General features: G+C 43.8%; 1 protein-coding gene across 1 annotated transcript in view; it reads left to right on the top strand.

Moving 5' to 3' along the window:
* The window catches only part of ST6GAL2 (ST6 beta-galactoside alpha-2,6-sialyltransferase 2), a 316318-nt gene that overhangs the window by 129472 nt on the left and 170730 nt on the right, over positions 1-16116 (top strand). The window contains exon 2 of the mRNA XM_006114562.5: positions 8192-8305. The gene's annotated coding sequence lies outside the window, so the exon portion shown is untranslated. The remainder of the gene's footprint in view (positions 1-8191; positions 8306-16116) is intronic.

Here is a 16116-nt window from a genome sequence, read left to right as displayed (position 1 = left end):
CACAGATCTGTGCACAAGAATAAGATTGGAAGGTTTATTATTTCTGTTGCCTCCTATGTGCCATCCCAGCATTTAAGCCCCCTGCAATTTCTCCATAATGATTTTCAACTGATCTATTTCTCTTCAGTTCTTTTGCATTGGTCTTTATTCTCACTTTAAAGTTGTCAAAGGTGGGAGTAGCTTTTAATCTGTTTATTTTTTTAAAGGGAAAATCAGGTTTGATCATGAGGTATGCTTTCTGTCTCACACTAAATAACAAAATCTCTGCAGTTGGCCCGAAGGGGGAAAGTTTTAGAAAAAATCTGTTTCAAAAGAATGAAATACAGCCTTTTCAAGGCTTTGGTTCAAGTACTTATCAGTAAAGAGCACTCCAGAAATCTTTTATCCTATCAAAGCACATGTCCTTCTCCTTCACTGATGGAGCGATAGAAAAAGAGCTATGCATAAGTTGTATTGCTGTGGCATAAACAATAACGATGAAGACAACTAATTATTTAAAAAAAAATCAGCCACAAATACAATTAGCTGAGTCCACCACTGGCTTTCAACTTATGTTTGCACCAGACAAATGTGTCACTGCAGGGTCTACTGGTGAAATGTTTACAAGTTTCAGAAAGGAAAGCAGGCTGCTCTCACCTGCACGCACACACAAGAAAGAAAGAAAGAAAGAAAGAAAGAAAGAAAGAAAGAAAGAAAGAAAGAAAGAAAGAAAGAAAGAAAGAAAGAAAGAAAGAAAGAAAGATGACAGGCTTTTCCATATCAAGGCACTTTCCTGTCATGTTTTTATAATCAATGTTTGTCTTTTAAAAGGAAAACCTCCCATGTAGTATAGCTGAAAGAGCAAAAAACAACAACAAAACCCACTTCTTTGTGCCGAATATCAACCATATGCTGGCCCTTGAAATGAGAAAAACCAGAGTGTGGTAAATGAAGAACTATCTTTGCAATTAAAATATGCTTATCCTACTCAGGTTCATGGACCTTGGGAATTAAGCAATGGGTTAATTGTAGCAATAGCATTTTACAAATGTCAGAGTGCACAACTGTGGGGAAGCAACGTTGTGGTTTGACTGGGGAACCAGTGGAGCACTGTAGTAGCAATGCCTGGCGATTGGCATGCTGGGAAGCAGCTCTTGATGCTCCCTGCAGTGTTATTCTACTGACATGATACATAGATGGGAGGGACCATGATGGTGCCATTGCCCCATGCAGATGTGACACACACCTTGAGCTCCTCAATATAGCCACCAAAATGAGAATAGGGCTTTGGCTTTGGGTGTCTTCTATGCCTTATAATGGATCAGTGAAGTCAATGGAAAGATCCCCATTGATTTCAATGGGTTTTGGATCAAGCGTCACACAAGCAGAGCCATAATTACGTAAGGACAGCTGTACTGGGTCAGATCTAAGCTCTGTCAAGATCAACATCCTATCTTCTGACAATGGCCGATGCCAGGTGCTTCACAGAAAATGCACAGAACAGGGAACCATAAAGTGATCCATCCCCTGTTGTCCACTTCCAGCTTCTGACAAACAGACTAGGGATACACAGTTGCATCTCTGACCACCTTTGCTAATAGCCACTGATGGACAGCCCCACCATGAAGGTTTCTAGTTCTTTTTTGAACTTTGTTATATTTTTGATATTCACAACATCCCCTGGCCACACGTTCCACAGGCTGACTGTTTTGTTCCCTTTAAATCTGTGGCCTAGTAATTTCATTGGTGACTTCTGCTTCTTGTGCTATGTGAATGACTAAATAACACTTCCACATTCACTTTCTCCACACCACGCACAATTTTATTGGCCTTTATCATATGCCCCCATAGTCCTCTCATTTTCAAACTGAAAAGTGCCAGTCTTTTTAAACTCTCCACATACTGAAGCTGTTCCAAATCCTTTATCATGTTTGTTGTCCTTCCCTATACCCTGTCCAATTCTAATACATCTTTTTTTGAGATGGGGTAACCAGAACTGCACACAGAATTCAAGATGCCAACGCACCACAGATTTATATAGTGGCATTATGATATTTTGTTGCATTATTTATCCCTTTCCCAATGGTTCATAAAATTCTTTTTTTAATATTAGGCCCACTGTATTTTGGAAAAAACATTAACTCTTAGGAACCTATAGTTATGCAGTTTCCCAAGTGGTACATCTCCTGGCCCAGAATGGAGGGTAGGTACTGTTATGGAGGGTAGGTACTGTCATGAAAGGGCAGTTCCTGTCCCATGGATCCAGGCTCCCCATTAAACATTGCAACCTGCCACATGTCACAATACCAATCAAATTTGCCCTGGCTACACTTCTGTCATGGGACAAATTTGAGTGAGTTGCACTGGCTGGATTAGAGAGCCAAGCCTAGTCCAGCAGTATAGAAGCCTTTGCTGCATGGTGATTACAGGACAGTATCTTTCTCTAATCCCCCTCTCAAAGGGCCTCCCACCAGTCTTGGATTAGCACCATAGTGCTGGGCAGAGATTGCACATAGAATCATAAAATACTAGAATGGGAAGGAATCTTGAGAGGTCATTAAGTCCAGTCCCCTGCCCTCACAGCAGGACCAAGCACCATCTAGACCATCCCTGACAGACATTTGTCCAATACGCTCTTAAAAGTCTCCAATGATGGGGATTCCACCACCTCCCTAGGCAATTTATTCCAGTGTTTAACCACCCTGGGGTATGTCTACACTACCACCCTAGTTCGAACTAAGGTGGTTAATGTAGTAATTCGAAGTTGCAAATGAAGCCTGGGATTTAAATATCCCGGGCTTCATTTGCATCTTGCCGGGCGCCGCCATTTTTAAATCCCCGTTAGTGCGGACTCCATGCATGCGGCTACACGCGGCACGGAGTAGGTAGTTCGAATTAGGCTTTCTAATTCTAAGAAAGCCTAATTCAAACTACCTACTCTGTGCTGCGTGTAGCCGCGGGCACGAAGTCCGCACTAACGGGGATTTAAAAATGGCGGCGCCCGGCAAGATGCAAATGAAGCCCGGGATATTTAAATCCCGGGCTTCATTTGCAACTTCGAATTACTACATTAACCACCTTAGTTCGAACTAGGGTGGTAGTGTAGACATACCTCCTGACAGTTAGGAATGTCCAACCTAAACCTCCCTTGCTGCAATTTGAGTCCATTGCTTCTTGTCCCATTTGTCCATATTTTAAACGGTGGCTCAAAAAGAGAGACAAAATGCAGTTGGTGGGCGTGACACTTGCTGGGGATATGGAAGGGCTGTGAGGCATCTTGTCACCACCTTCCCCTAGATATCTTGCCTGTGTATGGCATAGATCAGCTCTCCAGCCCCACCATCACGCATCGTGTTTATCAGTTAGCCATTTCCAAAGGAACAGCACACCCCAGCTTTTCACTCCCACCTCAGATCACCGTTCCGCTTCACGCACAGCGATTAGGTTTGTTTACAGTAAAATCAAATCTGAATGTACTTCACACACAAAGCACAGTGATTCCAGATAGCAAGCAGAGGTACCAGGCACAAATTGTTACATACAAGTAAAATGGAAACATACAGTCTAGAGTCTAGATTTCATTAACCAGATACTCGAAAGTCTGATAAAATATTGTTCACTCCAAATCCTTGCAGCTTTGTACAGCCAGACAGGCTCTGAGCCTTCTTTCATGAGACAGCCACAATGTCAGTTTGCCTGCGAGATGAAGGTTTTAGAGTGTCTTCTTGCACTCCGAGATATAACAGACCAATCTTTACTCATAAACAAGACACCCCACTATTGTTTGTTTCATCTTGTAGATTTTCTCTTTGGCAGTTTTCAGAGTATCTCAATTTGCACCCAGGTCTGTATCAAATGGGAACACAGTGTGAGGCACAGGCACCAACTCCCTGGGTGCTGCAGTGCTGGAGCACCCACTGAGAAAAAATAATGGGTGCTCAGCACTCACTGGCAGCCAAGCTCTCCTCTCTGTTTCCCCCCACCCTAACACCTCACACCTGTCGGTGGCCCCACTGAGCTGCTACTTCCCTCTCCCTGCACCTCCTGCCACCGGTTGTTCCATGGTGTTCAGAGGCTCCATGCAGGTGGGGGAGGAGCAGAGTAGGGCGTGCATGGAGTGAGGGCAGGAAGAGATAGAAGGGGCAGAAGCTTGGGGCAAGGGGTGGAGTGGGGGTGGGAGACGGGCAGAAGCTTGGGGGAAGGGGTGGAGTGGAAGTGGGGGAGGGGCAGAAGCTTGGGGGAAGGGGTGGAGTGGAAGTGGGGGAGGGGCAGAAGCTTGGGGGAGGGGTGTAGTGGAGGTGGGAGAGGGGCAGAAGCGTGGGGAAGGGCTGGAGTGGGGGTGGGGGAGGGGAAGAAGCTTGGGGGAAGGGGTAGAGTGGGGCAGGAGCAGGGGCAGGTGCAGAGCAGGGGCAGGAAGAGGTGGGCTGGAGTTGGGGTTTGTAGGAAGGATGGAGTAGGGGTGGGAGAGAGAAGGGAGGGGGAGAGCACACCTCAGCCCCGATCAGTGCCTATGGTGTGAGGCATGCAGCACACAATGCATAAATTGGCCAGACAGAGAGATAAATGTCATTTACTTCCTATCTAACACAAGTGTGTCCTTGAGGTGTGTCATCTCCCAGTGACCTACCTTAACTTCAAGAATTTAAGAGCATAGTATCAGGTTAGGTACATAATTCGTTAAATATTATCCGTGCGCGCGTTCTCTAATGATTATGATCATAGCTGTGCTCTCTACCCAGCTTATGTCAGCCTGAGGTAAATTATTATGCAGATGCCAACCTGGGGACCCTGCCAACTTAATGCACCCCCTGTGCTCTCTGCCAACTGGAATCAAGAGGCCCTGAGTCACAGGAGGGTGCCTTAGTAGAAGGTTAGGGAACTACTGATTTAGTTTATCTGCTATTTTTAGTCTGTGATTTATGAGATCATCAGAATCCCTTACAGTAATTAGCACTGAATTATCAATCGCTCACCATCTTTTGCATGTTAACACAGGAAGGAGAATTATAAGAATAATTCCACATTGCATAAGGGAAGCAAAGGGTTCTTTCACCAGGTGGGTGGAGGGTGTTGTCCAGTATGGAAGGTAGAATACCATTAAATCTGCAATGTGGGTATTGCAAAACATCTCATGTTACACAGCTGGAGTAGAGTCATAGGGTGGCTTGCCCCTTGCGGGCCAAGCCTGATTATGATGGAGGCACACCTCGATGGGAGCAGCAGGAAGACGCCAGGCTGCAGGCCCTGTCGAGAGTTCTTTTGGAGAACTGAGGTTTGGGGGGGACAATAGCTTCCAGCAAAGTGACTGGGGACTGAATGAAATGCAGAGGCTGCTGCGAGTGGGTGGAGAAACCTGAACCTTGGGGAGTGAGACGACAGGCAGGAAAGGCCTGGGACCAAATGGCTGTCCATAAACTTTGTTGTAAACAGTTGTTACATTAATAAAGCAAACCCCAAGAAAGGATGGAAATGGACAATCATTTGTGAATTATTGAGGAGGCCTGAAACTGAGGCTGCTTGCAGGGTCTCCCTGAGGTCACCGGGGGCTATCTGGGAAGAGCCACTTATTGACAAGTAGACCATGGCCACGATTCTCCACTACAGCTAAGCTGCATTCTGACATAATGGGCAGCAGGAGCTACAGGAGGCCAGTTGTGGCTACCTCATCCTTCGCTGGTCTAACTTCTACCAAAACCAAGCAGCAAAGGGCCAACTCCAGCTTCTGCCGTTGCTGTACAGGAGCTTTCAGACACAAAAAAAATCTGGTCTATTGGAGTTTGCTTTGACCTTGCCCCTAGACTGCCCTTCCCTTGCTGAATCAAAGCCTAGAGCACAGTGTTTAATTTATAATGAAAGAAGTGCGGGGACTCAGGCAAATTTCTCTCATTCATATCTGATGTGGCAAGCTCAGAGGTGAATGGGCTATGAAATGTAAAGCCCATATTTCCATGGTATCCAACACATAAGCTGCTAGTCACATGTGGCTATTTGGCTGGCTGAGTGGAGCTAGTTGGCTTGAACAATGTGGCTATTTGGCTAGTTAAATATGCCACCTAACGAAGAGAGGAAGGAGCATCTTTGCAGGCAGGCTTGCAAACCTAGTAAGGAGGGCTTTAAACGAGGTTTGTCGGGGGACAGTGACCAAAACCCTGAGGGGAGTGGTAAAGTCGGATACCGGGAAGAAATGCAGAGAGGAACGAGCAAGAAAGGAGGATCCCTGATTTGAATGGAGAGGATAGGGCGATCAACTGATTATCTGAGGTGTTTGTACACTAATGCAAGAAACCTGGGAAATAAACAGGAAGAACTGGAGGCCCTGGCCCAGTCCAAGAAATATGATTTAATTTGGATAACAGAGACTTGGTGGGATGACTCGCATGACTGGCGCACTGTCATGGAAGGGTATAGACTGTTCAAGAAGAACAGGCAGGGGAGAAAAGGAGGAGGAGTTGCACTATATGTAAGAGAACACTATGATTGCTCTGAATTCCAGTATAAAGAGGGAGAAAAACCTGTTGAGAGTCTATGGGTTAAGTTTAAAGGAGCAAACAGCAGCAGTGATGTTGTGGTTGGTGTCTGCTTCAGGCCACCGAATCAGGTGGGTGAGGTAGATGAGGCTTTCTTCAGACAACTGAGAGAAGCTTCCAGATCGCAGGCCCTGGTTCTCGTGGGGGACTTTAATCACCCTGACATCTGTTGGGAAACCAATACGGCAGTACACAGGCAATCCAGGAAGTTTTTGGAGAATGTTGGGGATAACTTCTTGACACAAGTGCTGAAGGATCTGACCAGGGGCCGTGCGCAGCTTGACCTTCTGCTCACAAAGAGGGAGGAACTAATAAGGGAAGTAGAGGTGGGTGACAATCTGGGAAGCAGTGATCATGAGATGGTAGATTTCAGGATCCTGAACAAAGGAAAAAAAGAGAGTAGTAAAATACACACCTTGGACTTCAAAAAAGCAGATTTTGACTCCCTCAGAGACCTGATGGGCAGAATCCCCTGGGATGCTAACATGAAGGGGAAAGGAGTCCAGGACAGCTGGCAGTATTTTAAAGAAGCCTCATTGAAGGCACAGAAAGAAACCATCCCGACGCGTAGCAAGAGAGGCAAACATGGTAAGAGACCGGATTGGCTTACAGGGGAAATCCTTGGTGAACTTAAGCACGAAAAGAAAGCTTACAAAAAAGGAAACTTGGACAAATGACCAGGGAGGGGTTTAAATGTGTAGCTCAAGAATGCCGGGCGGTTATCAGGAAGGCAAAAGTGCAAATGGAATTGCGACTGGCTAAGGATGTGAAGGATAACAAGAAAGGTTTCTACAGGCATGTTAACAAGAAGAAGGTGATCAGAGAGGGTGTGCGGCCCCTACTGGATGAAGGAGGTAACCTAGGGACAGATGATGTGGGGAAAGCTGAAGTACTCAATGCTTTCTTTGCCTCTGTATTCACGGACAAGGTGGGCTCCCGGACTAATGCAGCATCATAACACTCCTGCACCCCTCCCCAGGTCCCAAACCTGAGCCTATCAGAGACTGGAACCCCCTGTCCTGAGCCTCTCACATCCCCAAACTCCTGCACCCCCATACCCCCAGTCTTCTGCCACAACACTCCTGCACCATCCACACATCACAAATCTGTGTCCCGAGCCCATCATACTCCCAGCTTCCCTGCCCTGAGCCCCTCATGTACCCCAGCCCAAATTCTTGCACCCTCACAGCCACAAGCTGTCCAGCCTGGAGCCCTCTTGCTGGGACAGCACACTGGACTTTTTTTTTTTTTTTTTTTGCTCTGCAACTTTCTGCCCCGGTATGTGGCTCTTCACACTCTGTTCACCGCTATTCTGGTTCTTCAACTCTGATGGGCTGGCCACTCCTGCTCTTCCCCATTTCACCATTGGACATGAGTGAGAAAGAAATTGCAATGTTGCCATCATTGGTTGGTCTTCTCTTTGCCCCTATTTGCCTTCTGTGCCTCTAGCTTCCAAAGTCTAAGTTATAGGGCACTGATAAAGTGAAGTGTTTACATATTTGTTTTGATCTTTCCCTATGGTCCTTTCTTATAAGCTATATGTAGTGACCCATTTTGCTAAGAACCATTACAGTTCATATTAAATGCCCTTAACCTTTGTATATATTCAAAGATTAACATAAAAGTCAATGTAGTGCTGTGGAAAACTGCAAATTAACATTCCTGAATCTCTCTATTATCTACAGATCAGGAACAATGTAAACAGCAGCAGTTCAAGCTCCTCTCTCTTCTTTCCACCTGCTTGCTTGAACACTGATCTAAGGGACTACTTCTAGAGTGACTACTTCTAGAGTGAACAGGTAGGTCACTGTCTGTGCATGTCTGTTCAATCCTAAAGCTTACAGAAAGAATGCCAGTGAATGCTGATCTTGTGGATGGAGAAGCATTTTTCATCATGTGTTCTTATCAAAATGATCATTATAATTTCTGAGTCTTGTTGGCCTTTTGGATGAAAAAATGATACCAGTTGGAGACTGTCATTATCAAAGTCCAATAAAAGGCTTCTTTAAGTTTTTGTGCTTTTAAAAGGGACCATAGAGAGGAAAGTATTAAAATTGCACAATGACGCACAAAATAGTTCCTTGTGAGTGATGTCACAAAAACAGCTCATTCAGGGTATGTCTACACAGAAGCATTATTTTGGAATAACATTAGTTATTCCAAAATAATAAAGAGTGTGTCTACACAGCGAGACTATTATTTCAAAATAAATTCAAAATAACGGGAATCTTACTCTGGCTCCTGTAACCCTCATTTCACGAGGAATAAGGGAATTGAGGGAAGAGTGTTCTTCCTTCAACTTCCTGCTGTGTAGACAGCACCAAAAGCCAAATTAAGCTATTTCAACTTCAGCTACACAGTTAACATAGCTCAAGTTGTATAGTTCAAATCAACTTTAGCCCTGCTGTGTAGACGGAAAACAAACTAGAAATGATAACAAAACTCTCAGGAAGACTTTGTCCATACAAACAACTCATGTTGGCATAACTGTATTGACATGGCTCATACCTCACCCTTCTCCCTCTCCCCCAGTGCTCACAGTGCTATGTCTACAAGAGGGTTTCTCCCACCAGCATAGCTATCGTCTTTTGGGATGGTGGACTACTTACGCTAGTGGGAGAAGCTCTCCCATCTGTATAGGCTGCATAGGTAGCGTTGTCACTAAGGGTATGTCTAAACTACATGGCTCCATCAACAGAGCCATGTAGATTTGTTTGTTTGGCAAAGGGAAATGAAGCCGCAATTTAAATAATCGCAGCTTCATTTAAATTTAAATGGCTGCCGTGCTGAGCCGACAAACAGCTGATCAGCTGTTTGTTGGCTCAGCGCGCTAGTCTGGACGCTCCCCTGCCAACATGAAAGCCCTTTATCGACCTCCCTGATAAACCTCATAACGGGGAGGTTGATAAAGGGCTTTCAGGTCGGCGCGGGAGTGTCTAGACTAGCGCGCTGAGCCGACAAACAGCTGATCAGCTGTTTGTTGGCTCTGCGTAGCAGCCATTTAAATTTAAATGGAGCCGCGATTATTTCAATCGCGGCTTAATTTCCCTTTGCCGATCAGCCTAATCTACATGGCTCCATTGATGGAGCCATGTAGTTTAGACACACCCTAAGTGCTGTAGGAGTGAAGGCAGCTGTACTGCAGCAGTGCTGTAAAGTGCAGACTAGCCCTAAAAGTTAAAGGAGAGTAATTTGTGACCACTTTCCCTCCAAAGCTAATACTGACTAACCATCAAGACCTTTAGCATTTAATAGATGAATGGCACTGTTTATGTTCTAAATTGGTCTCAACTAGGTGGCTTGAGTGGTAAAAAAGCCCATTAGGTTATAGTGATAGAACAGAGAAGAAATCAGCTATGGACAAACTGCAAAAGATTAAGAATTTGGGTTCTGTCCAGATAAGCACCTAATAGTCTGGAGGATTATCCAAAGCTTATAAAAAACCCCTTGAGTCTGCAAAATTTAGCTGGAAATCTCAGAGGAACACATTTTCTCATGATATTTCCAGCTAAATATTATAGACTTGATTTGGATAAGCTTCAGATGATCCACATTATGGGTACTCATCCAAACTGAACTGAACCTCTGACTTTTGGAGGGTCTCCTGACACCATTAACATTTCCAAATGGCAAAATACAGAGAGAACCAAAAATGAAACAGCCAAGGAATTAAGGGATAAAGAAACAACCCGTACAGTAAATAGAAAAGGGTCATAAACGCAAAAAGGAAAACACATAGCCTCCTTGAGCCAGAGGTACTGCTAGTACCATGCAAAGAAACAACATAATCAGTTTTTGATGTATAGAGCTGCAGCAAAAGGAGGAAAAATCTCAAGGTTCTGCAATATTTTTACTTTACCTGGCTACACCAAAAATAGATTAGTTTTTGCACCTAAGATGTTTCAGCGAGTTAATCTATAATGCGGATAGGACAAAATCTTGGACTCCAAAATGAGGAAAGCTACATTGTGTGAGTTAGAAATGAATTGTATTAAGGCGTCTGAGGATGTGTATAAACCAGTGCAAAAATATTTTCAAAGCACATGTATACAACTACTATGACTTCAACCTTTAAATTGGATGCTGCAAAAAGAGAAAGTTACTAATGATGGTTCTGATACTGCTACCTTCAGGGTCTGAGATTTTTTATTTTGACTTCAAAGGGAAGAAGGATCAGACCCAATATTTGCAATATAAAGCTTTCTTCATGATCAGTCTGCAAAGCAACAGGTATTGCAGCTCTTTCATGTAGACTGAAAGATCTGCAAAGAGAAGTTTCCAGCTGAGATAAATTTAGCAGAGATTCTCTAACTGGGACAGAAAAAGGTTCACTTTTGGATCATGATACAGCTGCTGCCTACAAACCACAGAGGGCTTGGTTCAATTCTCAGCTGCCATAACAAAGATGTCTACTCAACAGGCTAAATATCTATGACTATAAAAGGACTTAGCTCAAATAACATCACTGGATTTTCACCCATTTGTACCAGCAGACTATTTGGCCTAACTAATTCAGTCCCCAAAAACGAGATTTGCTCTAGTATCTTGCCATCAGTTAGCCAGCACAATAGAACTAGCTTGTAATGTTTTTAAAATCAATATATTTGGATGCTGTAGCTACTGCATAATGAATAGCTGAATGGAATCTCTGCAAAGCATTTGTCACTAAATTTTGCCTGCTTTTGCAATAGCATAACATCTATAAAATTGTGGCATTTTTGCAAAATGTTTCACACTTTTAAATGGGTAAAGTTTTGTGATTTTTTCATTGTACATTTTGCAGCCTATATATGTTTAAATTTCTTTTAATTTTTAGTTGGGTTGATCGGTTATCACTAGTGAGAGGTCAAATGAGATACATTTTGATTCCTTTACTGGTTGAGTGAACCCTTTGTATTTCCAAGGGAGACAGAAACCATTTTGACTGCATTTTTTGGAAGAATATGCTATTATTAGAAGTCTTCCTTCTGAACAATAAAGCAAAAATTAGTTCACCTTTTTTATTTACATCAAAGCAAAACTGATTTACAATTAACCATGTACTTCTCTTTCATTACTGATACATACTATGCCAGATGAGTGTTTGATGTGTCACATTTACATAGGATGTACCTATTATCAGTTTATAACTGACTTTATTTTCCTGCCTTTGAAAGGTTTACTATATACTTTGATATTTTCCTTATTCATCATCTACTTTGATCTGACAAGAGTGTGGGGCATCAACAGGGAGTTTGTGATAGTCTCTCTGCTTGCATCACATTTGTTATGTTGTATTCTAATGGCAACTGCTCACTGAGGTCTATGCAGTGTAGGTGTAACAGTGTCAGTTGCAGGGTATTAGAGAGACAAGGTGAGTGACATGCTGGCTACGTCTACACTGGCCCCTTCTTCGGAATAGGCATGCTAATTTAGAACTTTGGAATAGGGAAATGCGCGGGGGATTTAAATATCCCCCGCGGGATTTAAATAAACAAGGCCGCCGCTTTTTTTCCGGCTTGGGGAAAAGCCAGAAAAGAGCGTCCAGACTGGCGCGATCCTCCGGAATAAAGCCCTATTCCGGAGGATCTCTTATTCCTACTTGAATAAGAGATCCTCCGGAATAGGGCTTTATTTCGGAGGATCGCACCAGTCTGGACGCTCTTTTCCGGCTTTTCCCCAAGCCGGAAAAAAAGCGGCGGACATGTTTATTTAAATCCCGCGGGGGATATTTAAATCCCCCGCGCATTTCCCTATTCCAAAGTTCTAAATTAGCATGCCTATTCCAAAGAAGGGGCCAGTGTAGATGTAGCCAATATGTTTTACTGGACCAACTCCAGTTGGTGAAAGAGACAAGCTTTTGAGCGGCACAGAGCTCTTCTTGAGATCTGAAAGCTTGTCTCTCTCACCAGAAGAGGATGATCCAATACAAGATACTGCCTCACCCACACGGAGGTCTACTCAGTTGAGTAAGGTCATCTTTCCACACAACAAAAGAGGCACTTTTGCAGCAGCAACAGCGGTAGGGGAAAAAAAAGCAATCGGGCACATCTTCAAGCAGTCACAAGTATCAAGGGGGTCACAGCACGGTACAGAGCAGGAGGCGTAACATCAGCAGCATGGTTTCCTGATCACAAGTCACATCTCATCTTGGCACATGCAACGAGCTGCTGCAGACAAATGTCTGGCTAATTTTCACTAGAATTAGCAAACAAACAGGGACTGGGGATATGCTTTGAGGGCAGAATATCCATAAAGAAGATCATGCTGATTTGTTATTATTGCTATTTATATTGTTGTAATGCCCCCTCCCCCCACCATCAGATCCTTTTGCTAGGATCTGTACAACATATAAGAAACAAGATCCATGCCCTGAAGATCTTATACCCTAAAAAGACATAAAACAAACAGAATACAGGGGAAAGAGGCACACCAATCGGCAATCAGAGAGTGTCTCTAGTTGAAATGGTAAAGCCCCAGCTCTTCTCTCTCTCTCTCTCTTTCTCTCTCACATACACACACACTCACATAGCCCCTAGATACATCTGTTTGTCTGTACTCCCATTGCTACTTCTTGGTGAAGAAGGAGCTACTCCTAAGGGTTGGTTCTGCGTCCCTGTCCTGCTGCAGAATCTCGAGAGGAGGGTTCCTTCTGGCAGGATTCATCCGATCCGATATAGCCAAGAAAATATCCTCCCCCCCCCTCGTTTTGCTCTGCTCGTCCTAGATCCATAGTTATTGTTGCAGCCTGCATTATTGAATAGCTATGACACTTCAGATGCACGAATAATTACAGAGCTGTAATTGCTCTACTTAATTAGATCTTGTGCAGGTCTAGTGAGGGGGCTAGAGTCAGTGCACATCACTGCTGTATTGAAATCTTCTTCATGCACAGCAAACACAAAAATCCAAACAGTACAATGCAAAGTGCAAACTCTGCACTCCCAGGAACATTTCTGCTTTTGGCAAGGGAGTGTAGTAAATGACAGTCGTCGGTCTTTTCCATCTCTACTATCTACATTGCTGTACTCAAACTGTTCTGCTGCTGTTCCACTTGCTGTGCTAAGTCTTGTGGAATATATGAAACTGGAACGCTCTGGGAGCTCATTCTACTATAGGGGCCTGTTGGTGTACTTTGGCAGGAGTCGGCCATCAAACTTAGTTGCTTTGTACTGCTTATCACAGCTTACTCACCACTGCTGCTTTGAAAAGCTGCCGTGGCATTCTACCCTGGAAATAGTGGGTTTGTGACACTAAAAATAGAATGTCAATGCTAAACTAATGACAATGCAACAATTCAAAATGATCAGTCATAATGCCAAGCAAACAAGGAAATGCCCAACAAAGGCTATCATGGAATTGCTAATTCACACACCTAGCGGGGTTTCACAGAAGGGGCTTCAAAACTTATTAATATATTTGTACCATGCTAGCACCTAGGAACCTTATCCACAGTTCAGGGCATTATTGTGCTAGATGCTGTATGGATAAATGGCAGAGAAGCTCTGGTTCCCACCTCAGAGAGCTCACTATCTACCTGTCAGATGGGCACAACCAGTGAACAAACCAGACAAATTCAGTGTGTGTGGGTTGGCAGGATGGGGAAACAGTGAAACAGAGTTTAGTAGAAAAGCAGAAGCTGTGACTCATCATTTGCCTAACCAATGTCAGACTGGAGTGATTTGTAGGTGTTCTCAGCGGGAGATGATTTTGGGGAGGGAAGTATAAAAGAATGGGAGAGGAGTATAAGGAATGGAGTTTTTCGTTGCACTTTAGTTGTGTGGACACTCTTTCGAAAAAAGTTTTTCCGGAAGATCTCTTCCAGAAAAGCTTCTTCCGAAAGAAGCTTGCAGTCTAGACATAGCCACAGAGTCATTCCTGATTAACAACATGTAGAGCCTCATATTCCAGAATAAGAGTGCCACGTTCCTCTTAAGCTTAGCACACATTCAGAGTGCATAAAGCTAAACAGAAACAAGACAGTCGAATCAGTCATGGTTACACAGGAAAACTCCATTTGTAGACAAGCCCTTTATTTCAGGTGCTCTGTTAACTTAGAAGAAAAATTCCATTACATGGTTACTTTATATCTATAACCTTATCCATCTCTAGAAGCAAAATTATCATTGTTAAAATAATATCTGTGGCTGTTTCAATATTTCTGTGGAAGTATATGGAGTAACTGACCATATTTCCTGGACACTGGCCTTTGTATTGCCAAATGAATGTTTCATTAAGGCATATATTCTGGCTGTCGCAATTTGTCATGCCCAGTTTAAGACATAGTAAAAAAAGGCCTAATTTTCAGAAAGAGCTGAGCATCTACCAAGTAAAAATCAAGATGGTTTGAGGGGTATCAAGCTGGTCACCCAAAATCACTAGCCCCTTTTTGAAATCTTAGTCCTAAATGTGGTGGAGGGGATCCCATTGCTCAACATTAAATACTGCAGGTAAGATTCTACTACAGGCAGTCCCCAGGTTAGGTACAAGATAGGGACTGTAGGTTTGTTCTTAAGTTGAATTTCTATGTAAGTCGGAACTGGTACATATTGTAGGGGAAACTCTAGCCAAACATTTCTCCAGAGCTCAGTTTTATTCTCCCACACCTCACTTCCCTCAGTCCTTTATTCATTCTCAAGCTGAGGTGTCTGCTGAGAAAAGCCGCTCCGCGTCTCCCTGGTCTGCTGGGGGGGGGGGGGGGGGGCGGCGCTAGCTTCGCGTCTCCCTGGTCTGCTGGGGGGAAGTAGCTAGTGTGGGGTTGCCTCGCCCCGTTTGTAAGTAGGGATCCGATGTAAGTCAGATCCATGTAACCCGGGGACTGCCTGTATAGTAAATGAAAACAGATAATGGGCTCCCTTTCTTGCCCCAAAGAACCAGCATTCCTATGAAGTATTTTCATAGAATCATAGAATACTAGGACTGGAAGGGACCTCAAGAGGTCATCGAGTCCAGACCCTGCCTTCATGGCAGGACCAAATACTGTCTAGACCATCCCTGCTAGACATTATCTAACCTACTCTTAAATATCTCCACAGATGGGGATTCCACAACCTCCCTGGGCAATTTATTCCAGTGTTTGACCACCCTGACAGTTAGGAACTTTTTCCTAATGTCCAACCTAAACCTCCCTTGCTGCAGTTTAAGCCCATTGCTTCTTGTTCTATCCTCAGAGGCCAAGATGAACAAGTGTTCTCCCTCCTCCTTATGACACCCTTTTAGATACTTGAAAACTGCTATCCTGTCCCTCCTCAATCGTCTCTTTTCTAAACTAAACAAACCCAATTCCTTCAGCCTTCCCTCATAGGTCATGTTCTCTAGACCTTTAATCATTCTTGTTGCTCTTCTCTGGACTCTCTCCAATTTCTCCATATCTTTCTTGAAATGCAGTGCCCAGAACTGGACACAATTCTCCAACTGAGGCCTAACTAGCGCAGGGTAGAGCAGAAGAATGACTTCTCGTGTCTTTTCCTTTAACAAAACCTGTTTGGTAAAATCTTACTAGCTGGCTACCACTGGAAATTTTGTATGGTCTTTAATTTAAGTTATGGTGACAAAAAATCTGGGTAACAACAAATTATTTCCAAATATATATTTCAGGGCATATTTAACAAACACAACAACATTTTTGTCC

Source organism: Pelodiscus sinensis, chromosome 1 (genome assembly GCF_052426305.1).
Source record: "Pelodiscus sinensis isolate ZL-2025 chromosome 1, ASM5242630v1, whole genome shotgun sequence".
Taxonomy (NCBI): domain Eukaryota; kingdom Metazoa; phylum Chordata; order Testudines; family Trionychidae; genus Pelodiscus; species Pelodiscus sinensis.
The sequence above is the reverse complement of the archived record's forward strand: the minus strand, read 5'-3'. Positions and strand labels throughout refer to the sequence as shown.